General features: G+C 42.5%; 1 long non-coding RNA gene across 1 annotated transcript; it reads left to right on the top strand.

Annotated features, from left to right (window-relative positions):
• Positions 1-556: 556 nt before the first annotated feature.
• Positions 557-19,146, top strand: LOC133347037 (uncharacterized). The gene is made up of 3 exons (XR_009755680.1): positions 557-685; positions 18,342-18,465; positions 19,086-19,146. It is a non-coding gene; the product is annotated as an uncharacterized LOC133347037 (long non-coding RNA).
• The last annotated feature ends 5,870 nt before the right edge of the window (positions 19,147-25,016 follow it).

Raw genomic sequence — 25,016 nt, 5'->3', positions numbered from 1 at the left:
ATTTGGAGTCCGCCTAGGCGTGATCCTCCTGCCCTCTTACCATGCTTTGTGTGTATTTAATGTGGTGGATATGGCAAGTTGTAGTAGTAGATCTGGTGATTCTGGTTTTCACTGGTAGTGCTGCAGATGGATGTAGCGGTAGTTTTTGATGGTCGTGGTTTTGATGGTGGCGTTTTGAATTTTGCAGATGAGTAATCCTAAAAACCCGTGTCTAATTGCCATTTGGGGTTCTCCCCTAAAAGCACCGCTTTTAGGGGAGCAGAACTGGGTCTTGTGCCCCCTCTGCATCCACGCTGATTAAGTCTACAATTTCCTGCCACATTGTATTTAACTTCCAAGACTGCTACGAAGCCAAACATTGGCATGCTGCCGTGATGTAATGGTTAGGACAATGGGCTTAGAATTTAGAGGTCGCTTGTGTCAATTACCGATAGTGCACTTGAAACCAAGGGCAGGTTTTTTTTATGAATCCCACCGCTGCTGTCCACCCAACAGCAGTATAAAGTGGGTAAACCACTTCATTCGCAGGTTCCGTGTGGTGGGGTAAGGTGTGGGTACGTCTCCCGCTTTCAATGTGGAAGAGTAGGCCAAAATAGCCTTGGAGGGCCTTCCTGAGCTCCCTCAAGTTGAAGCCCTTCTGTCAGCAGTGGCATGAGCAAGTAATTGCCGGGCTGCACGTTTTTACGTGAGTATCCTCCACATGCATTTAAGGCTCGGGTTCTTCTAATTTCATTGTTAGCCCAACTGACCTATAAGTAACCAACATTACTTTGACGCAGACCTCTCAATCCATTCAAAATGGTAAAATGCTGTCTTAAGCCGCACCGTGCGAATTCAATACATCCGTTGACCTCCAATTTGGGACGACATCCACATTCTCACTTTTTGTTTACTGCCACCTGTGGCAAAGAGCAAGAACCCCGTCCCTAAGCACTGCCATCAACTTGCTCTTTGGAAATCTCCCCTTCAGGCACCAGCGCCTTAATCTACCCAAATCTGCCAAGCCGCAACTCCGGTTTCTCGCTAAGAAGCCGACATCGTCCGTATAATTCCCAAGCATCTCTTGCAAATCACCCATTGTTTAAATGCGAGTATTCTATGGATGTGCACAAGAACCAACTGAGCACAAGAACCCACTGCAAGGGTTGACCCGTCCTATAATTTCACGATGCAGACTATAACAACCTCCAAGCATGCTAGATCGTCATTCAAACGGGAGCGAGCTTGCAACTGGACAAATCAAGATGGGAGAGTTGTGCTTTAACGCTCTGTCCACTTGAGTTGTGTGCAAGGTCTGCATGAGAGGAGAGTATCGTAAGGCTCGTGCATTAAATCGTCCCCTGAACGACTACACTCGCAAGCTACGCATCCGAATTGTTACGTCTAGTATGGATGGGACTTGTCTCCTATTTGGGAAGCCATCACAACAAATTGAACCAGGATGCAAGCCAGAAATATCTGAACGCTCATCCATCAAAGTGATGGAATAATCCAGCACCAGAATTGACACGTACAGTTTTGAACCCAACATTGGTTAATACGAGTAACAATAAGAACCAGCTGAACTCTCAACCAATACAACTCGTACAATCGTGGGTTTTGGAGAGAGGAAAAAAAACGTGCATGCAAGCATTGCCTCATCTGATTGCGGCACGCATGACATGTTCCGGCGTTACGAGGCCATGCTACTTGGAAGATTCTAGGCTTTTCTCCTTTAGACCCCCAGGTGAAGGGTGCAGGACTCCGTGTCCTGGGCACACGAGAGAGTATCCATCGCCAAGGTAACACTCGTTGGGGAGTTTCGCGGGCCGCGTGCAGCAGGAATGAATGTTCAGAGTGTGGAGTGCGCCCGAGTGTTTGCGCGCATCTTGTGCAGACGGCTCAGTTGCCCCACGTGCCTCTTCCCCATGTTTGTCGCGATTCCGTCTCCTTGGCCCTCCGTGCTCAAGGTCGGCAAACAACGCGACGAACACTGTGATGATGGCTTTGCGGTTTGACGTGATCGGTGACATAGCCACGGTGAGGGCCACACACACATTCCATCAACGAATCGACATTGGCAAACAATAAAAAAAAGTGAAACGTACCTGAGAGCTGTACGAGAGTCCCAATTTGTTTCAGAAATTATTTCAGGACGATGGGTGATTTTTTTTTTTGCCGGTTTCATGGCGTGGCAGTTGAATCGATGGGGAAAGTGAAATCTCCTCCTCACCGCCTTTGTCCACTAGACAGTAGTCAAATGGGTAACACGACCGTCGATTGCCGGTTTGCGTGTGGTGGGGTATAGCGTGGGTCCTCTCACCTCTTCCCAAATGACAGGCAAGCGTCGAAGAGTAGGCCAAAATACCATATAGAGCTCCTCGTAGGCACCCTTGGTTTTAGCAACGATGTTGGCAGGAAATTGCAGGGTTGCACCTTTACCTGTTACATCACAGCATAGTTAAGACATTGTTAGGAATAACAAAATGCCAATTCAGAAGGTGTTACACCAGGTGTGAGCCAACAGGTCTCCTTTTGCAAAGAAGACCGGGAAATCTGCAATCATTGCCATCTAGAATTCTCATTCGCGCAGTGTTCATGTTTTTGTTTGTTGCGATTGCACCCGAGTCAAGAGCCACATGGCTCACAGGGCTCTACCTAATAAATGAAACTGAAAACTGAGTCTAACGAAGAGACAAACTAGCCCCTCAGTGTTTATTTGACAACGTTCTTGCAATCCTGCAAGTTACATGATCTCCCCTTACATGGAAAATCGCATTAAAGTAGAAATATTTATCATCTAAAATTACATGACCTACACAAGCAGTGACGTTAACAAGCACTAGAGTTCAGGTCGCCTGTGCGCATCTGGTGTTCAAGGCAATCACGTCTGGTTGGGGCAGATGCCCATGCAGATGTGAACGTGGCAATATATCCATAGCCGGAGAGGGCCGTTTTAAAGATTAGGGGACCGTGACAGATCAGGTGGACCTGGGAGCAAACAGTGGCTCTTCGTCGTCAGCTATTTGCGCTCGTAAACTCAAGCAGACAACCTTCGGAGGCTTCAACGAGCAACATCTATTGAAATAATTTCAACGAAATGGTACAGATGAACGATGCCTCACGCACACACAGCCTTGGGGGGGGGGGGGGTGGTGTTGATAATGCACTCCCTTCATATTGTTGGCAATAAAACAGTAGTTTACTTCAAAGGCGCTCGTGCACGAGCCAGACTGTAACTGGGTTTTTTTTCTTCTTCTTCCGATATTTCTGCGCCCTGAACATTTATTGGCAGCTCGTCGTCGCTGCGAATGCTGGCGTGAGATTTCTGCGTTTCACGTCACTCAAAGCCACTTCCTCACGCCCAGGCCTGTTCCCAGGGTGTGGCAAGGATTACAATGACAATGCTGCAAAGTGACTTCATTGGGGACGAGCCTCACAAAAGGTGATCCGATGCAAAGGACACCGCACACCTCCCTGAGAACGTCGCGGAGTGAACCCCCTTTTCTAGAGAGGTAACCGGGTCTTTTCCCGCTTGAATATAAACGTCTGTCACTATTGCACCACCACGGCAAGCATTTGAAAACAAATACATATGAACACATTATGGTTTTTTTTTCTCTCAAAAATATTCTACTGACAAGACGATTCAGGTACACAACACACATGATATAAAAGGGGGTTGACACCAGCACAACATACATTACGGATTAGAGTGCAATGGAAACCTGTCTAAACCGCATGTTTCATTCAACTGTTTCAATAAATTCTACAACCTCCCCTGGTGTCTTCCTAAGCGTCGATACCTCTGTAGGAGAAACAAGGGGAGGGGGGAGGAAGGGGGGGGGGGCCTAAATGCCCGAATGAATGCTCTGAAGAAGCAATGCCCACTGGAGGAGAGGTTTCTTTTTTTTTTTTAAACATGTCAGCAAACTTATTTAGTGAACATTTTTATTTTATTGGTTCTTTCGGTAAAGTCACGTAGATAGAAAATAAAATAGAGATAGCAGATCATTTAATTTTTTTTAAAATTCAAATAATACATTGAAAATAATAAAAGCAAAAAACCCACGTTTCGATCGCAACACAAGCAGTCTTCATCAGGCAGAGAGAAAAGATACAGGTAATGTCCACTCCTGAGTGGCCAATGGCAATGATGATTATGACGTTGTATCCTTTGCACATGGCGGAGGTTTCCAAATAAATTGTGTCATGTGATAATTACAGTGTTGACTGTGCAGACGTAGATTATTGATTCGTTTCTTGATAAAAAGTGATGATGATGATGAGCGTGGAACAAACAGAAGTGGAAAGATCACTGCAATGAGATCTCGGTGAAGGAAACGGTCATGCCCCATTGGCCCAAGAGGCTAAGGGACCAGAAGGAGACCTTTATTGGAAACTCAGTAACGCAATCTCTTTTTCAAAAGGGACCTGGGAAACAGATGCGAGTGCAAAAAACTGCATTCACAATAAAAATTCAAGTGCTAATATTCGATGCCTCACAAGCAAAAAACCCAAATATTTAAAGACAGACACGACAATAATAAAACAGGATACAAGTGAGAGTAAAATGAGGTAGGAACAATGATACCACAACGAAAAGCTATTTACTTTCTCAGCAAAATTTCAAATTTGTCGCAGAAGCACAAGGTGCAGGCGTGAACAACTGCAGAAGGGTCATTCTTGGAGCGAGCTTCCTTTTCAGTTGAGCATTACCCTGCCTTTTCCGTCAATGATGTTCTTTCGCCTGTATGTCAATGGCCTGACACTGTTTTAAGAATACAGCAACAACAAAAAAACCACACACACACACACGTGGGAAAAATGTGCACTCCTCTGCATTCCTTCGTAATGAGTGCGGCAGTAAGGGGAAATAAAGCTTTGTGACCGCTGCAGCAGAGGGAAGCACACCGAATTACCACAACCTCACGGACACCATCGCCCACCCAGTCGCACCGTCACCCTCTCGCTTATGGGCAAAGAAGGCAGACCCCCGCCACTTGTGTCCAACCTGTAACTTAACAGGAAGAGACGACGGCACCTGATATGAATGTAGGTCGATTAGTGTAAAGCAAAGCATTGGCCAAGAATACCACACGATTATGGCAATCTAGGGCATAAAACGTGGTTGTAAAAATGTCATGCCGGCTTATTGGATTCATTACGGTGGATGTGGTACTGTCTTACCCTCCTCGGATACAAGGTTGAAAAAGCCCTTTTTTCCCCTGCTCTCTCTCACGGCTATTAGTGACCGCTGCTATTTAAGCCTGGGAAAAATTCCTTTCTACTGAGCTGTGCCCGGTCCGCTGGATGCCCGCTCCCCCGGCTGGCGTGGCCCACGCGCTCGCTCCACCAGCCATGCAGCTTCGGCGTGCCAATCTCAGCGTGCCAAACTCAACGTGCCACTCCCAAAAGTGACAATCTCAGCGTGCTAAACCCGAGCACAGCCAGCCACCGCATGCCCTGCCCATAGGAGCATTGCCACTGCCACCATAAACTTACTCTCACGCGGCACATTTGACACAAGACCACCTCGAAGCACTGTCCAGTAGATGGGTTGGGAAAATGTATCACCAATAATGTCAATTACATACACGCTATTAATGCAGTGATATACACCCATCATCAATAGCCATGTTCTATCTACTGTCGGAGGCCCCACAATGTATTTGCCATCCCTCACAGCCTTGTGATACCACAATTAATTTCACTCTTGTGCATGAACTCCTTGCTCCATCTCCACAGTGATGGTGCACTTGACCAAGTTTGCTCCTTTGGCTACATTTTTGTCACTGGTCTCATCTGTCTGCGACAGTAATCATAATATTTTCATCTAAATTGCAACCGTAATGTAACAAAATATCTCAGCGCAGCTTGTTTGTATTTAAACCTAGGGGAGCCCCTGATGACAGCAGTCGCTGTGCATCACAATGTGACTCAGCACTGGACTGCAATTAAGCATTCGTCTGCTAATAGTTAAGTCAAGTTTACCGTATTTGTTTAATCAGGCAAGATATCCTCAGTAGGGGTAGGGGGGGCAATGATTGTTATGTTTAATCCAAAGTGAATAATTTTTGGGTGATTTTTCAACTTTGGCACATTTTGACCACAACACCAGCACACAGTGACATGTCATTTTAGAATGGCAGCACAGGATCTTTAACATCTACTCCATAGCAGATGGCGCATTTGTATGGTTAACATCAGTCGTATTAACAATGGCGACCTGCCGCATTAGTAGTATTAACCAGAGCGACCTGCCGGATTAGTAGTATTAACCAGAGCGACCTGTCGCATTAGTAGTATTAACCAGAGCGACCTGCCGGATTAGTAGTATTAACCAGAGCGACCTGCCGGATTAGTAGTATTAACCAGAGCGACCTGCCGGATTAGTAGTATTAACCAGAGCGACCTGCCGCATTAGTAGTATTAACCAGAGCGACCTGCCGGATTAACCCAGCTGGTGTTGTGTCCTCCCCAAGCCTTCTTACTTTTCTCGGTCAATTTAGAAGCCAGCTAACCATGAGAGATAGGACGGTTTAGAGTGTGTCCTTCTACCAATGGCCACATTCTGTTAAACTGATTCTAGAAGATGTAAAGCTTTCGTGACTGCAGGGATTCATCTTCTTGGTTCTTTCGGTAAAGTCACGTGGAAGGGAAATAATAAAGTAATAAAAATAAAACATAATAAAATAAAATTCTCACATTTTTTATTATTTTATTATTTCCCTTCTACGTGACTTTACCGAAAGAACCAAGAAGATGATTCTAGAAGAGACAAATTCACGTTAAATGCCATTATGGTTGGCTTTTGTGAACTGGGAATTGACGTTGTATTCAGACTCTAGCTTTTCTTGGGGAATTCCCAGGCTTTCCCAGGCCAGCTGAGCGACATCGTCCCGCCAGTAGCGTGGTCCTGGGCCGGCCCCGGGGTCTTCGCCCAGCGGGCCGTACTGCCCGGTAGAGTTCCAGGGGCAGTCTACCTGGGGGCATCCTTACCAGGTGCCCGACACACCTCAACTGGCTCCTCTCGGTCCGGAGGAGCATCGGCTCGACTCTGAGACTCGGAAATATAAAAGTACAACGATAACTTATGAAGGCATTAACCATCTCATATTTGTTGATGACATAACTACCATGATCGAGAGTAAATGATAGACAACTCAACAACCACGGCTTTGTGTCGCTGTGTGCTAACACACCACCACCTGCTGGTCGCTGCACAAAACTGCACACGCCACTAGGCTCAAGACACACAGCAAGGGACTCATTGTCTTTTCCTTGAAATCAGCACCTGCTCTCCAATAAAATAAAATGCTCCAAACTGTGCCCCTCTTTCCTACACAGAGGCAGCACGGTACGAAGGGAATGTTCATTATGCAGGGTAGACATTACGAACCTAAAAGCAGCATGCAATTTGTGTGCCCTAAAGGTAATTGGGTCCACAGGGCCCAATGCCGAAGCCAAGCCTTGTTACCCATTTTTCATGCGTCAGATGGGCGGCCCCATCATGCAATGTGCACTTCGATGCCAACAGCTGACTCATGGGGCTCCTGGGAAAGTACGAGCGAGAGCAACATTTCCCATTTTGCGGTGGCCTCTGTCTTGCCACAAGCCTCTAATTACTGCTCTGAATGCAAATAAAAAGATGAAGTCTCTTTTGGGTCATTGCAATCTCATATGTAATTTGTGTTGCAAAACGGGCATTAGGGGTGAGGAAAGCTGCGACGAAATATGCACACGTGAATTCTGTACAAAAATTATACGCGACAATTATAAATGTTGCTAACTCATTCAATTGAATCAATCACACGATATCATTTTTACATCACGTATGCAACAACAAAAACTCCAGTGTTTTACCCAGGTGCGCAAACGTAATGCTCATCGTGCCCTTCCGTAAGAGGGCTGGTGCCACGAGTTTACTCTTGACTTAATGCATTTGCCTCCAGTGCGTGCGATCATTATTGCAGGTTAATTATGTGGGTGTGGGTTTGGCAGCTTACAGGAGAGACGTTAACAGAGAAAGGAGCGCAACGACGTCACACAGCCCCAGCCCGGCTGACGAGCATCATTGGTAAGTCCGCTCCTTCCTGCGTTGTTTGTGAGTATCTCTCTAAAGCACTTTTGTTCCCTGAGGTCATCTCCAAACGCCACTCTACATGCAATGGAATAGACAACTACTTAAACACAAGTAAGCTGCATGTGTCCTGGTAGATGTCACTCCCATCTTCTATCAGAATTACTTATACCTGAATCGGGTTCCACACATCAAAGGAGCAGGATGTCATCGTGCCTATAGCCATTTACGTCACCACACCTCATTCCGCCTTCTGCCAGGTCCCGAATCTGCCTGCACAGCAGACACACAACTTCCCAAGAACTATCCCACGATCTGGTCTTAGGTCTTTCCCCATGGTCGCCGGACTCGTGAAGACCACTGCTCTGTCTGTCTTGGAAACCGGCCCCTGCTCCATCCTGCGCACCCTAATCCGAGCTACATTAACGTACTGTAAAAAAAAGATATCTTTCAGACACACCATAGCACGAGTGAACTCCTCCTAGATGAGTTGGGACGGGGAAAAACCCGCACAATAAACGTGCGTGTGCTGCAGACAAATTGCCGATACTTTTTCCAAGGGTGGTGTGTGGAGCGGTGGATCCTTGTCCCGGAGGAAGCGGCGCGTCCCATGGGCTGCTGATCACAAGCGGCACAGAGCACACTGCTGCGACAGAGCCTGGCCCAGCAGGTGAGCCCATCAAAGCCTTCAAATAGAAAGCAGGCAAAGAGAGAATATAAAAAAGGCACGTCGCTCCTTCCCCTCCCTCCCTGTTATTATCCAGGAGCTCTAAAGAATGCATGGGAAGGACCTAGAAGCTTGACCCTTTTTTTCTCATCCCCTTTTGAAAACCACAGCACTCTGGAGTAACAGCTGATCCTAGCCCCAGGGCAGGGGAGTTGTGCGAGGTGAGGGAGGTGGGGGGATATGTATGTTACTGGCCTGAAACTTGAGAAAAGCCAAAATCCAACAGATTGGATACAAAAGGATGAGGATTGCGAGCAGCTGTCCTATGCTCCAGCCACTTCCGCAGATAAATTAAGAGGTTATTGTGTCAAAATGTCAACTATTTTTTCGTATGGTAATACACATAATTGTTTGTTAAACACTTATATTTCTGTAACTTTGCCAAGAAATTACATGCAACTGAGTGTATGGAGTGATTGCAAAATATGTATTTGTTTTAACAAAGGGTCTGATTTGTAACTAAACTAATCTTCGTTAAAATAAGTTGGCTTAAACTCAGATTGTATTCATTATAGCATAGCAATCTGTAATGCAATTCAACGAAAACGTGAATATTAAGTCTGCTAATGCAGAGCATGCCCTCGGCTTTTTTACACTAGAATTTCAGTGGCCCGTGGCTGCCTCATTCTAACTCCTACCTACAAAATCAATCTGGACTTTATTGTATGTAGGGTGTGTAGGCATATATGCCTACAAAAGAAAAACAAATGCGGGGACGACGACAATTTTTGTAAATCTGTTGGTACAACTTTTTACCCCCACATCTGGGGGGGGGGGGGGGTCCACTTTCTATAACTTTTTTATTCAGGCCTTCCGAAAGGTTCTAGATTTGAAGTTTTCGTGACTGCAAGGATTCATACTCTTGGGTTTTTTCGGTAAAGTCACGTAGGTAAAAAATAAAATTTAAATTAATAAAAGTAAAATAAAAAATCACGACGTTTCGGAGACAACACAAGCTTCCGTCTTCAGGTGGAATTTTAATTAATGTTTTACCTACGTGACTTTACCGAAAAAACCTAAGAGTATACTTCTGAAAGGTTGTCGTAATTTAGTTGACGACAAATGGACAAACGGAACACCAGGCTTTTATAATAGATGACAGACGAATCCATTGCACGACTCCGTGCCCTATGGACATGCTCAAAATTAAACCCGACTGTTTCTCACGAGGAATGGGACACTTATATTTAAGGCTTTCTGAGTTCATATGAAGGGGTGGCGGCTGCTGAGATTGTAACGTAAGTGTTTATCACTCCCATACAGCAACCGAGGCAGTAAGGCAAGATTTAAAGCGCATGCCCCCAGGGTGAGGTTTAGGGGTAGCAGGGCTATAAAAAAATGAAATCACAATCACCAGGCTCTGCTCCCTGGGACAGGCGTGCTATCAGTTAACCGTCCCAGTAAGATGTGCAACCCTATAACCCCTGAATAGCTGAACTCTCAGGCTAGTTTTTTGTCATATTTCACAGTGTTGCCAAATGTGCATGTGTCCATCGTGTGTGGCATGCGATGAACGTTAAATACTTTACTTCGTTTGCATCTTTAAGGAAACTGCACAATTTGGACTGGGCAAGCAGTGGGTAGCAGCAATTTTTTTTCCATAACTGTCCCCTCCTTCGGATTTCAGTACCATAGTACAGCTGAAGAGGTATCCATCCTCGTGTATCATTCCTCTCAAAGTAAATTGCTCATGCAGCACACTAAAGACGTTTTTTTTTACGAGAATATCCATTGGAACAATGCATGGACACTGCCGTTTTGCCTGACATACGGAGGAAAACCGATATGGTGGCTTGTGGTACAATCCTAACGCCAGGTGACTTAAGCAACTAAACAAAGAAAACGAATCGCTGTGACACCTGTGAAGGCGTTCTTAATGTGTTTGTCTATACCGTTTCCAGCAAGTTTAGCTCCCATTGTAAAGTTTATGTGAGCATCGAATGGTTGTTGCAACTGCACTGGAAGAATCTGTGCCTCTCGTCATATTTAGAAAACTTACACGGTATTAAACCTTGACTTAAAGCTTTCGTGACTGCAGGAATTCATATTCTTTGGGTCTTTCGGTAAAGCCACGTAAATAGAACAAATAATAAAAATAATACAAATATCACGACGTTTCGATCGCAACACAAGCAACATTATTACACGGTATTGTTTTCTCTCTCAAATGCAGCGCATATCTTCCCCTGCCCATCTTATCTGGAACAGGACATGAGCCAAAGTCCAGTATAAATATAGAAATCATAAAAATCACTGATAGGTATAAACGAGAACTATATGAGAGGAATATACAGTACAAATAATCTAAGTCGGGAGGCTTTGAAGCCTGTTGGGCCACATTCTACCCAGCCCAAGGTTATACACCGTCATCATTCAACTTTTAATTTATTTTCAATGTACATGTGCACAGAAATTAAATATCTATACTGTACTCAGGATAGTATCATCTACAGTCCAATACATTTTCCAATGATGCCAAATGAATGAGGAACCAAGATGTATTGATTTTGTGTGATGGAGTTAAAAGCTGCGCCTGTTGCATTTGTGAATCTTTTGGACGATTTTAACATCCTCTGTTAGTCTTCGCTTCGAAATCGTGTTTGGTTTTTTCAAAGCCCTTTTAAACATTGCTCATGGGGTAATGGAGAAAGTGGTCAAATGATAAGCCCTGATTTCATTGCTATGGCTGGTATGCACACCATTCTTAGAGGTCAGCATGCATGTGCTGTCACGGACAAACGCGTGCCACCACTTGCAAGTGACAAGGCGACAGCACCACTTTCACCAGCAATCTCCAGCGTCAAAAGAACAGGCTCAGCATTTCACCCCAAGCCCTTCCCACTCGACACTTATGCCAACACCTGCTGTGTGCAGCAACTCCTACGATCCAAGTCGCAAATGCTCTCCATTAAGCAAGAATAAAGTTGAAAATGCATTTGTACCTAAAGCATATTTGCTAAAAACTTTACATCTTAGCTAGTAAATTTACCAAGCTATACTAATATTTTAGTGAAAAAGAGTATGTTACATTTTGATGAGCTGTAGAATCTAGTTTTTTAAACGATAAGTATCAAGGTCGTCCGGAATGTACGAGTGGTAGATAGCATCACAGTAGTATCACAGTACCCGGTATTTAGGGGTGCTGTGATGCATCGTTCAGTATCTTGATACTGGTGAAAACGGTCTTAAAGTGAGAGAGCACAGCCTTTTCCTTGTGAGAGCAAGCGCATCTGGCATGTGACAATCCTTCAGTAAAATGCAAAAAGACGTGACAGATGGGCGTATAAACCCTATTTTGTAGGCATGACGCTGTGTAAATTGCTGGTGCGACCACTCCTGTACTATTTACCAAACATAATACATTTGCATAGCCCTTTCATCTACCGCACATAATACATTTGGCTCATTTAATTTTATTTTTTTCATTACACCTAAGGCATGTGATTAAAAACAACGCATACTGATTAATATGAATGACTAATGACATATTTGAACTGAACAAGTATTACTACATTAATTGTCAGAGCACATTCCAACAAATTAACAGAGGATAATATTGCACGTGCATAATTTGACAAGAACAACAAAAACTCACGGCTCAAAGATAAACTTATACCTTCCTTCCTGAACTCGAGCAAAAGATATGAACTTACACCTGTGATTTCTGACTGCTGTTTGAAAGAGGCTCTCGTCAGAGCTGTATCACATCCGTGCACTGTCAAACTCTTCTCCTGCCTCCGTATGGCCGACGAGTTGAATCGCAATATCTATAGCTTCAGGTCCAAGTTGAGTATCCAATCGGTCGTTTTGACGGAAGCAGTGGTCCAATTCCTCCTATAAACGCGCGTATGGGGGCAGTTGTTTACGACATGCTCATTCACTGCGTAGGTTTTCGCAATTGTGCTGCACAACTCTCCGATGTGTTTGCCGGTTGTACCACACCAGTTGTTCGGCATACGTCCGACGGTTCGCTCCGCGTGCTGGGCAGCTCCCAGCGCGTGGATTTAAATGTTCGACGTCGTGACGAACCAACTCAAGGGACAGTCCAAAAACACGTCATCAAGTGAGATTCAGCACCTTCATTGTATTGGAGCCTGGTAATCACAGTTGGAGTGGGAGATGACAACTCTCTTATTAACACACACCGAATGTCATCCACTGGCTTAAAGATTGATAACCAACTGTGTTCACCGCACACACGCGTACTCTTTGGTCACATCAGATCACAGGCGATGGTCGCAGCACATTGACGAAGGGCGAGCAGACCCCACATCTCATTTGAGCAACACTTAACCCCACAGTACATGTGCTTATTGCCAATTCAATTGTGGTTAGTGTATAGCACTCATTATTGTAATGACCATACATCCCAATGCAGGATCCTCTTGAAATAGTTGTAAGACTGGGTGAAATTATACTAGACCACTACCGGGCACTATTCCTATTGTTATCATCCTATCATTATTAGTAGTTAGTCTAGCAATTGTTATACTAGACAGAAATTGAGTGGTTCAGTGAAACCCCATCTATTATGAAATAGTAAATTACCATCAGCTTTCACAATATAAAATATATACACATTTTTAAAAGTCACTAAACATTTTTATTAATTCCCTACTGCAACGAGGCAGCAGAGTGTTCGGTCGTGTGTACATTGTGGAGGAAAGTTATTAACACGATGTTTTTTCAGGTCTATAGGCCTTTCTTGGGAGCCCCTGACCTCCTCCATCGCCTGCGGTGTGCATGATGAGCTTGGAGCTGCTTCCGTGATTCCACACAGGCACTCACCCGCTCGGTACCCGAGTCAATCACCAGTGATAGGATCTCCTGCCCGGGACACGGGCAGACGGTGGGGTTCTCTTACAGGAGGGCAGAGATAACAACAATAATATGAAAATGGCTCTCAAACAAACACAAGACCGGTTTTAGCAGATTATGTCTCCATTTTTTGTTGTAAATAACACAATACTGTGTATAGCAACGTACATACTGTATGCACATTGCATACTGGGAAAACTCCTCAAATACATTTTATTTATATTATCTGTAATTATCTTCAAATTTTCCATTCCCTTAGTGGAAGAGCATCCGATTTTTCATGTTTTGAGAAAAAATGAGTTTATTGGAAAATTCATCAGATTTTCTATTATCCGCGATATTTTTCCATGGAGATAAGAGGAGTAAAATCATGTATATACCACTGCAGAAAATAGCATCTGTGAAATTTATCCGCCACATCACCATGGATAAATCGACTTTTTTCTGTATGAATAAAAATTCACGGGCGTGCAGAACAGTGTAGTTGTCGTTGAGGTTCCAATAGTGTAGTTGTCATTCATTTAAAAGCATGCGATTTTTTAACTCTTGTGAATCCATTTGTTTTATGAACATTTGAAAAAAAAAATCATCAAAATTTGGCAATGGATTTCAAAAAAGCACTCTCACACTTGCATTGTATTATGTATGTTGAACTTATTTTGCATCGTACACAGCCAACCGCACAAATCGGAGGTATGGGATTAGTTTCGCATGATAATTATTCGAGTCACAGTGTGCTCGATTAGAGTCACACTGTGCTAGGAAACACACTTACATGGTGCTAAAAACAAAAAGGGTATGTGCATGGAACGAATGAAAATGCTTTAGAGCTACAATTTCCCATTTCAAAAAAGGTTTCTGGTTTAAAAAAACTGCTAAGACATAGACGCAAACGTACATTTTAGTTTATAATATAAAACCTTATGAGTTAAGGTACACATACGAAGTTGCTTGTATTTTTTAAAGAAAGTTTCAAAACATAAATCAATCATTTTACTACAGTGATGCAGGTGAGTAAACAAAACCCCTTTCCATCAAGGAAGCTATTGCCAAATAACTTTCCAAGGAACACAATTCTAAAAACTCATCTTTCATCAGACAACCTCCACCAATCATAAAAAAACCTACAAATACTTTCTAGAGCAAGTTTAAGATGTAGAGATTGCAGGCCCCTATTAAAACTGCTATTGCCAGCCCACGCTGTGAAAACATTAGACACCTGATGATGCCATCCAAGTGGCTGCACACCGCACGGGCTATCGCGCCCATCGGCCGGCTGTCATCACCCACGCTCACTGCTACCCGCTCCATCGCATGAGTAGCCAGGAATATGCATTTGAACTGCCGTTACGAAATGAGGAAGTCAAATAAAACTATTTAGAACTTTGTAATTTTACCAAGTAAGGCCCACTGAGCTATACAGCTCTTTTTCAGGAACGACCTGGCCCACAAATTATAGCTCAACTAAGTGGCTTATCATGTGGAAATGTATTGCAGCGAAATATTGTAAATGCATGATTCTACATGTGGAAAGAAAAACCGGAGGACCCGGAGAAAAATTCACATGACCACGAGAAGACCATGCAAACTCCTAATATACAGCAGGTGTCAGGGTCAGAATCGAACTCACGACTTCCTGTATACCAGGCGAGGTATTTAACATCTCGCCACCGTAGCCGCCACGATCTGCAAAGTGACAAACAAAAAATGACGTTGAATAAAACATTACCTTTGATGACTTTAATTAATTTCACACTTTTCAACCTTGGCGTCACAGTGATGTCGGATATTTATTAACACAATGGGCCCAACTTGCGTTTTGGCGAATGTTCATCTTTGTTAATTTTGTTACAAAAACGTGAGATGATTTTTATCCCAACAATCGGGCAAATGTCCAAGGCAATGTGTTTCAGCCCTTTTATTCAGATGTGAAATCTGTAGCAATATGTAACTGCACAATCCAATTTAAGTCTTAAGTCTTGCAGTACAGTTTGTGATTGCGGTTGATGTAATTTATGGAAATAATAACAAGTAGTGTAGTGTTGAGACCAATAAACTTACAAAAGTATAGTGATTCATGAACCAAAAAGGATTTGGGGTGCCACTTAAGTGTATTATGTTATGGGTTTCTATACAATGTTGAACACGTGCCAGACCTGATCATTATACATATTATATCCAAACGTACCACACCTATTATGATGCATATAGTACTGTATCTGTGAAACAAAATCGGAAATTTTACCCGAGGCACAATTTCAGAAGACATTATTTAGCTATATATAGACCGAGTTGTAGTCTGGCCTAAACTGTCTCTGCTTCAGCACATTCTAATAAATCCAGATTTAAAACGAATTTGTGCTGAAAGCAATGATCTGAAAGCCTCAAAGAATTTTTACATTCAAAGAATCCTTGAAAGACCCCTGTATGTGTATGCTTACAAACTTCTCAATAACCATCTATAATGAGGTGGCCAGTTGGCTGAATGGGAAACTGCATTTCTGCCACCCATTACTAAACAAGGTTCTCAAAGATAACTAATTGATGATTCAGCCTGATCACCAATGAATGTAAACCAAAAAAAATATCTTGTGACATTCTGTTTCAGTTAATTTGGAATAATTGTTTAATTATTCCAGCTCTTGACGCCCATTTTTTTTATTTGCCATACCATGACCACATGTCTAGTAGGGTATTTGAGAAGGAATTTAAATGATCTCAGAAGCACTTTTGTGATAGCATCTTATTTAGAAGTGGTTTTCTAATATGAGGGAGATGTCACAACACTCACTATGGAAGCTCCCAATGGAAATCACATCACCTCGTGACAACAGGACTTTACCAGCACAATCGAAATCAGGGAGGGGAAATCGAGAAAAATTCATATTTAATGAGATTCCATGGGTTGCATAATCTGCGGTTTTGTCTTATTCCTGACTAGGTATGTAGTGATGAATCAACGTGTTGCTTAGATATATGCTTCCACTGCCAAAACATGCATTGAATCGTGCTTGAAATAATCAATTATTAAAAATTCGTAAACGTTGTGATAGGTTTACGTAAAGCCTCCAGATACTTGTCACAAACCCGAATCCTGACGAATCCATCATCCACAAAGTGGGTGAATAATTACACGCCCACCCATGATCTGCCCTTTCAAGACGTCTGCCAAGCATCGATGAATAGGTAAAAACATTTCCGTGGAGGCCTTCCCGTCAGCAGTGGTGTGAGTGACGAATTGCAGGTCTGCCACCACCTCTAACCCCTGATCTACCTACGCCACCTGGCGTTACATGTCGGAGGTGCAAATGAATCAGAACCTTCATCAGAATCTTTTATTTATACTGGATGAATTCGATGAGTTGCTAATATCTTTGTTTTTTTTTACAGATGTCCAGTAAATGAGAAAATTGGCGAAGGCATAAGATCTGCATTACATGATTGCGTGTGATGGTAGAAATATGTTCACATACCTGTCAACCCATACGATTTACCCTTATTCTCGTACAGGGAAATTGAATATAAAAATGTTTTGTTTGTGTTTCTTCCTTTTGATGGGACTTTGCAGGATGGACGTTGAGATTTATAAGGGCACGGGGTGACCAATAAGGTCTGAATTGGTCTGCAATACGGAAGGGCACTGATAAGGGGTTGACAGGTTTGTGTTCACGAGCTAAATGCCAAGAATGTGGTGGTCTGCACGCCACGACGAGACGGATACAGGAGGAGTTCGTGTAGTTTGTCTATTCCTCCGCCCTTGAAGAAGCGCAGACTACAGGGTGGTCCAGATGTCTGGTGACCCCCACTTAAGGCTCTAAAACTTAATGCATATTTTAAAGTAAGGGTTATTTAAAACAGAAACGAATATGCAAAAGATAAAAAATGCTAGGGGTCAATTAATTGGAGAGGGTTCACAAGACATCTGGACCACCATGTATAGTGGTTTACTACATGGCCCAGAGTTTGGGGTGTGCGTGGCCACAATCCCACTGCGTGCGAAGGAATACAGGAACAAATATGTAAAGGATAAAAGGTCCTAGGGGTGAATTAATTGGAGGGGGTCACAAGACATCTAGACCGCCATGTATTGTCCCACGGCCATCCTACCTATCCGTGAAAAATTGCTTCGTAGCGCATCGGATTCCTCCTACAGTCTACTTAACATCTCGCCACGGTGGCAAGGAGATGTTAACTACTTCGCCTGGAATGCAGGAGGTCGCGGGTTCGATCCCGACCCAGGCGCCTGTTGTATATTTGGAGTTTGTGGTGTCTCTCTCTCCTATTTTTTTCTCCGGGTCTTCCGGTTTTCCCCTCCACATTTCGAGGCGACGTTCGTTTCGACTATTTGCCTGCGACACATTTCCACGCGATAAGGGGCCGTTCATAAATGACGTCACGCGATTTTAGACGATTTTTGACCCCCCTTCGTCACACGACGTCACAAAAAGTCAGACCCCCTCAAATATGACGTCACAAAGCTCTGCCCCCCCCCCCCCCAAAAAGTAAAACATGCTTCAAATCGCTTTAAACTATTGTCATTGTAGTGCGTATTTAATGTGGCGCTGCACTCTGATGTTGTAGGAGAAAACATTTATTAAAAAGTCTATTTAATTAAATAGAACGTGTTGTCTATATTTATTTAAAGTTGCGCATTTTGATGTGACGTCACATTTCTCAAACCCCCCCTCCCCTCGTCACACATCGTCACAAACGTCTGACCCCCACACCCCCCAGGTGCGTGACGTCATTTATGGATGGCCCCAAAGTCACTCCGTTGAGTGATCATTCGTGGCCAGGTCGATTCCGAGAAAGAGCAGCAACAGCTCCAGAGTGGGGGAGCCCTCCCATCCCTTACCTGGTGTGTAAAAAAAAAGTTCCAATTTGTTAAAGTAAGATATTCTTGGGTCTTTCGGTAAAGTAACGTAGATAGGTTCAAAGAAAATAACAAAAAAATAACAACAAAAATACGACGTTTCGATCGCAACACAAGCGGTCGTCTTCAAGCGGTTGCGATCGAAACGTCGTTGTTTTTGTTTTTGTTATTTTCTTTGAACCTATCTACTATGTGACTTTACCGAAATACCCAAGGATATGAATTCCTGCAGTCACGAGAGCTTTAAGTTAAGATTTGTTAAAATATCTAGATTTAAAGTTTTCGTTACTGCAGGAATCCATACTCATTGGTTATTTCGGTAAAGTCACGTAGGTAGAAAAATAATCGATCACGACGTTTCGATCGCAACACAAGCAATCGTGGGACAACCTCAGCAAGCTGCCGTTTTTTTCCGGCTGTGGTTGTCCCACCTGATGACGATTGCTTCTGTTGCGATCGAAACGTCGTGATCGATTACTTTTCTACCTACGTGACTTTACCCAAAGAACCAAGGAGTATAGTTTTTTTTAAAGATAGTATGGATCACTGCAGTCACGAAAACTTCGAATCAAAAATTTTAAAAGATTCTCACTCTCGTCCGTTAGGCGGCGCTAATCGGCCCATCCGCACGGGTCACCTTTGACCTCTGGGCTCTGTCATCACCGGCAGTGGCTGGAGGGCCTCAATTGTGGTGAGTCTCAAGGCCACCGCCGCCCTCGTGTGTGTTGCTGTTGCTGTGCCGGACGTGAGCCCCGTGTCTGGCGAGTGGTGGTTACGTGTGGAAAGTTTTGACGACTGTGTTGTGTGTGTTGTGTGCACGGTACGGGTGAGTTGCGACAGACTCAGCCGCACCGAATAGCCACTGTGTGTGTGGATTGGAAGTGGCTGTGATGTGGTGTTCTGTGGTGTGGTGTGCTGGCCTTTATACTATAGTGTACTGCCGTGTGTACGCTCATGTTGCCTGTATCGTGCTGTATTGCTTTCATTGTGTGTGTATCACACGTATGTATGTGTGTGTCACGTGTGAATTGTGTGTTGAGTGTATAGTATGAGCCCGAGTCTGGATGTGTTCCTTTCTGTACAGTAGTTCTGCCTGTAGCGTGTGATTCATGTTGATTGTTGTATATGATGGTTACTGGAATATGTGTGGTGTGTGTACTGCAGTGGCTCGCTCATGGCTCTGGCTTTTAATGGACATCTGGACCAAAGTGAATAAAATTTGGAACGTTTAGAATAAATCACGGCAATTTTTAACACGTCCTCCCATTGTTCATCCCCATCTCTACAATTGTTCACACCCTTAACTGAAATGTGTTTCATCAACACGCGCACATGCAAACTGTAACTTGGTTTCAGTGTAAATGTACATTTCAACAGCTATTTCCACGAACCCAGTATAACACACACAAAAACCCTGGACGTTTAGACGGATATTCGTTGGTTACGAAACACTCATTTACCCACCTTGCAAAGCGCCACAGTATTGTGTTTTTATTACAGTGCAATGTACGCAGTAATTGTGGCCATGCGATAAACCCTTCGGTGTAAATGCACAAATCTATTTTACCACTACAGTACATAATGCAGAAATTAGGTGACAATTGCCAAGGAAAGGCTCGGGGAATGTTTTCCGTGTGTTTTGACAGCAGATCCTGGAATTTTCTGCAATGGCCCTGAATACATCCTGGCTGAGGCGAAACTGGCTCCTGGCAGCAGGAGTTGCCTTTGCTGGGTTGCATGGCACACTCTACGCCCTGCAGAAAATTGCAAAGAGCAGCACGAAATCCGTCCTTGCCTCACGGGACTAGGCCTGCACCTCCCAACTAACGAGGTGACACGAATGGATCTCCAGGAATTTGCTTCCTTTATTTTGTACCGTTAATTTGTGGAACAATAAAGTATCTGTAATGACATTCTGTAGATATACTGGACAGTAGTTATTGGGTAATAAGTAAAGGGGACATTTTGCTCTAATGTGATTGTTACATTTAAATGTCTAATATTACAGCTCGTAATATTGTAGGTGCCGAGCAGTGGTGCCGCACGCCTGTAATCCCACCACTGTGGAGGCGAGAGTTGATGGATCACAAAAAATGTTGTGCAGCTCCATTCCCGTGGGCGTCGAGGTGCCATACCTTGGCTCACGAGGAGAAGATAACAGCAAGTTGACGCATTGCCATGTGTTTCCATCTCTACGGGGATTGAGTGTTACCCCCTCATGCACGTAGGCTTTTTCTGGGTGCTCTGGGTTTTTTTCCACTTGTATAAACACTCATTAATTGGCTGAAAACATTTAAATAAAAAATTCAGGATCCTCCTGAAAATGAGTCCGACTTCCTGGATAAATAATTTGGCAAGTCAATAAAACCATGGTCACCCATACACGTGCCTTTCTCAGTACTTCTCAATCACAAGGTACAGCCGATAGAGAAGACATGTTTTAATTTACTAAGCTTGATATTGTTGAATTCTAAGCACATACGTATTTTGCTGCACTGAACTAAAATATGATTGTGTAACCGAACGACGTGTAATGTTATTAACCACCAGGTGGCAGTAGGTATCAGGTTGATTTGAAGCGTTCGTGACTGCAGGCATCCATACTCTTTGGTTCTTTCGGTAAAGTCACGTGGATAGAAAAATAATAGATCACGACGTTTCGCCTACTTCAGCAGTTTTTTCTTGCTGTGGTTGTCCCACCTGATGACGATTGCTTGTGTTGCGATCGAAATGTCGTGATCTTTTATTTTTCTACCTACGTGACTTTTCCGAAAGATCCCACTTTTGACCAATTGGATGGCTATGTAGAGATTAAAGTCTGCCGGTATGTTTGTGTCATGCTAAAGGCAGCGATTACGCACTAATTTGGATGTAGGATGAAGGCCATATATGTGTCGGGTAGTGTAGACTCAAAGGTCAGTTCAGAATCGTCACAAGAGTAGATATTTCTGTATTCTAATAACTGATGTACAATTCGTTCTTATGAGCATACACTGCAATATAGATTACAGATAGGACTACATTTCCAATGTACAACATAAAATGCACTAACGGAATGAACACAGAGTTGGTCAGGGATACATATCGATTGCTGCTTGCCAGGGTTGGTAATATTCATGCATGTGTACAGGTAATCTTGAGGAATGCCTGAGTCTGGAACGGCACGAGACTCCTGCAAGTGGGAATAACGGAGGCACACAGAAGCTGTGAGATCATGAGTGGGACAGTGAGCAAGATCCTGGTGCTGGCTACTTTTCCTATCTTCCCTGATTTGCAGACTCATCTCCACATACATGAACGTCCATCACATTGTCATGATAAGATCAATGCTCATCTCGTAACCGTCTATGCACTGCACTGTATTAGTGCACGTTATGCCAGTGGTATTTATGATATTGTGCTGATGAGTGATTATTAAATTATTTATCATAAATACTTAACTATGCATTTATTTAAATGTGGAAGGTCCTGTTGCAGATTTAAACATGAATGTTGAAATACTTGAATCGCATAAATGTATTGTTTTACTATTATTCAATGCCGTGGTGTACACATTGATGCATATTAAATAATTTCTGTACCAGTTTATGACATGGAATTATTTTGCTCATTTCGGAAGTTTGAATTGTGATGGCTTGTTCACGATTGCACTATTTGATGTAGGGTTTCACAAACGAAGCTTTTTTTATCACATTAAATTGTAAATATTATAAATTGGAGACTGCATGTCAATGAAAAACACAACATGAATATATCTTTTGGCTTTCACTAGGTGGCAACATGTTCCAAATAAAATTACGACATTCTGCACAGGCATCTTGTACGCTCAAGGTTTTGCACGTAACCACATGAGTGGATTGCAACTACAGTATTGATTATGAAAAATATGTTTAATCTCAAAAAGGATTTCTGAAGTGTAAAAGTAATGCTTTGGATATAATTCCTGAAATGTAAAAAAAAAATCCACTTTATAAGCACACAACAAATACATTTTAAATATGGTCATTTTCCAATGGCATGTGTAGCGTGTGTACAATTGGACTGGCAGTTTGGGCTGCGCTGAGTTGGAGCCTGCTGTGTGCACGAGGTCTGGCAGATAATTGCCTGGTCTGCCTTGCATCCTGCTGAGAAAGAATGAGAAGTCATATCAACATCTTGCACTCGCATTTCATCTTGGAAGGAGGCAAAAGTTAAAACTAGTCAACAGCAATGAATGTTGCTAAATATATTGTTGAGTAAAAGTGTTAGAGATACAGAACTAAAGAAAGACATCGCCGATGAGTAACGTGTGAATGGTGGGAGTATTCAACTATGGTATTTAATAGCTGCGACGCTTTGTGTAACATTTCAGAATAATGGCGAATTCAATTGCGTATTTAAAGGCATATTTGTATAAATATTTATTTAACCAAAAGTTTATAAAATTGATGTTCTGATTACACTTTGTGTTGCACACTAAAACTACGGGTTGGGTTTTGTAAAAGTTTTTAACACTAAATTTATTGCACTTTTAAAAAGAAAAGTATTTTTCCATTACAAAGGTAATGGACAAAAAGATACAATTAAAGTTACGGGAGTGGTTGTGACAGATCAGAGAAGTTAGCGTGGTTAGGGTCAAGATCCCATCGACTTTACGAGTGCAGTCCTGCCAACACGCATAAAGCAACAGAAAAGGCTCTGCTCATGATAGAGCTGAGATTTCCACATTTTGAATTCATAATTTCTCCTTAAAAAAATGTATGTTAAAATTTTGCCTGATTTTACAGTGAAAGTGCATTGTTCCTAAGCTCGAATTCAAATACATTAGATGTATAACACACTTTTTTGGGAAATGTTAGTTTATTCACTGCAACATTAAATGATTAAATGCATTACAAGCACAAGCAACCAAAATGTATAAATACAATTCAAAGTTAAATATTTAAAAATAAAGGCAATGCAGTTGATATATGAGCCTGTTAACACGGTATTTGACATGAAAGGTTCCTTGCACCACATTGCTAGAAATGACCTTTCCACCCTTCAAGCATTTTGCATTCAACCCATCCCTTTGTGCTGCTGCTGCTTCTCTTCCAAGATTTTTAATAGAAGACGCCACGCTTGTGGTAATTGGGAACCTTTGATACCACATATCCTTAACAAGACCCAAGTACACCCATTTATTGCAAGATATTCAAATGTGCTCGTGTACGATGACGTTTGACAAAAAAATATATAATTTGCTTATGTAATTGATAACGTAATATTGCTAAAATATCGATATGAATTCGAGTTTTTTTATGTTATAGCATTAGACAACTTAAACCCTACATCAATGTTGCACGATAAAATGTTGTTTTTCCAAAAATGGTGTAATTCTAAGCATATTGGATGCAGAAATTGCTTTGTAATACATCATTCGCAGACAGCACATTTTACGTGTAATCTTTGGCCAAGGTGAATTATGTTTAGGTGCATGTCTGGGAAACGGTGAGCTAGGGTTTTTTTAAATTCGTACCGCAACCCTCAAAGGGGCTTGAAAGGGTAATGTAGACTTTGCAGCTTCAGCATACACGTGTGCTACTGAACTTTATTTTAAAGCTGTGGGTTCAAAGACTGATGTTGCAGAAGGATTATGAATATAGGCTAATACAGTACTGTACTTGGAATGATAACACAAGGTCATGTCTGCGCCTGCTACATGGAATTTTTGGCAAGGGTGGACCATAATATTGCCATGACTAAATCCACGTTGAGCATTCTCAATAAAAATGTGCAGGATTTGTTGCAAATAAACATTAAATTAGACCAGTTATTTAAAGAACATTTTTAGTAATCAACTGTATGGTAATTATACGTCATGTTCGTAGTTTTAATTGTGTAACTGACGGCATGGACGTTACAAAAGTATAATTATTCAGTCCCTCCAGAAAAACGCGATTATGCGATCGCAAGATTCCACGCAAAATCAGCCAAAGTCCGCATATTTATGCGGGGGGCGCGTTTTTTCAAATACGCCGCACTTTCGCCGCATAAATTGCAGATTTCCGCGCGCAAAATATGCGGGCTTGCATGATTTCATAATCCCCGCATTTTCGTTGCAAAAAGTCACATATATCTTAGCGGAAAGTTGAAAAATGTTGCGTTTACTTCACACAAGCGCAGCCATTTCCCCTGTTGCCATGGGAACGTTATGAAGTGTTAGAGGCTACGTAGTTAGTTTTATTCAGGAGTTTATGCAACTTTACAGTTGAAAGATTGCACTTTTTTGTTAGTAGTATGTAAATTTACATTACTGTAAGACTGTACTGTTACTGTATTGCTTACGTTACTGTGCACTGAAAACACTTATTTTAACAGAAGATGTCTGTTTTGTAAAACAGGAAGCACACGTTTTATTTTGTAATATTTTACTTATTCATTTTTACAGAAGTTGTAGCATATTCATTTTGTAAAGCTACAGAACTTGTTCGACTCAATGTTTTGTAAGTTTGAGCCATCTGTTTGTTAAGGTCTGAAATAAAACAAGATGAGAACTTAAATATTCCCAGCACTTT

The sequence above is a fragment of the Lethenteron reissneri genome, chromosome 25 (assembly GCF_015708825.2).
Source record: "Lethenteron reissneri isolate LAM-NWPU_2019-01 chromosome 25, ASM1570882v1, whole genome shotgun sequence".
NCBI lineage: Eukaryota > Metazoa > Chordata > Hyperoartia > Petromyzontiformes > Petromyzontidae > Lethenteron > Lethenteron reissneri.
This window is presented reverse-complemented; position numbering and strand designations above follow the sequence as displayed.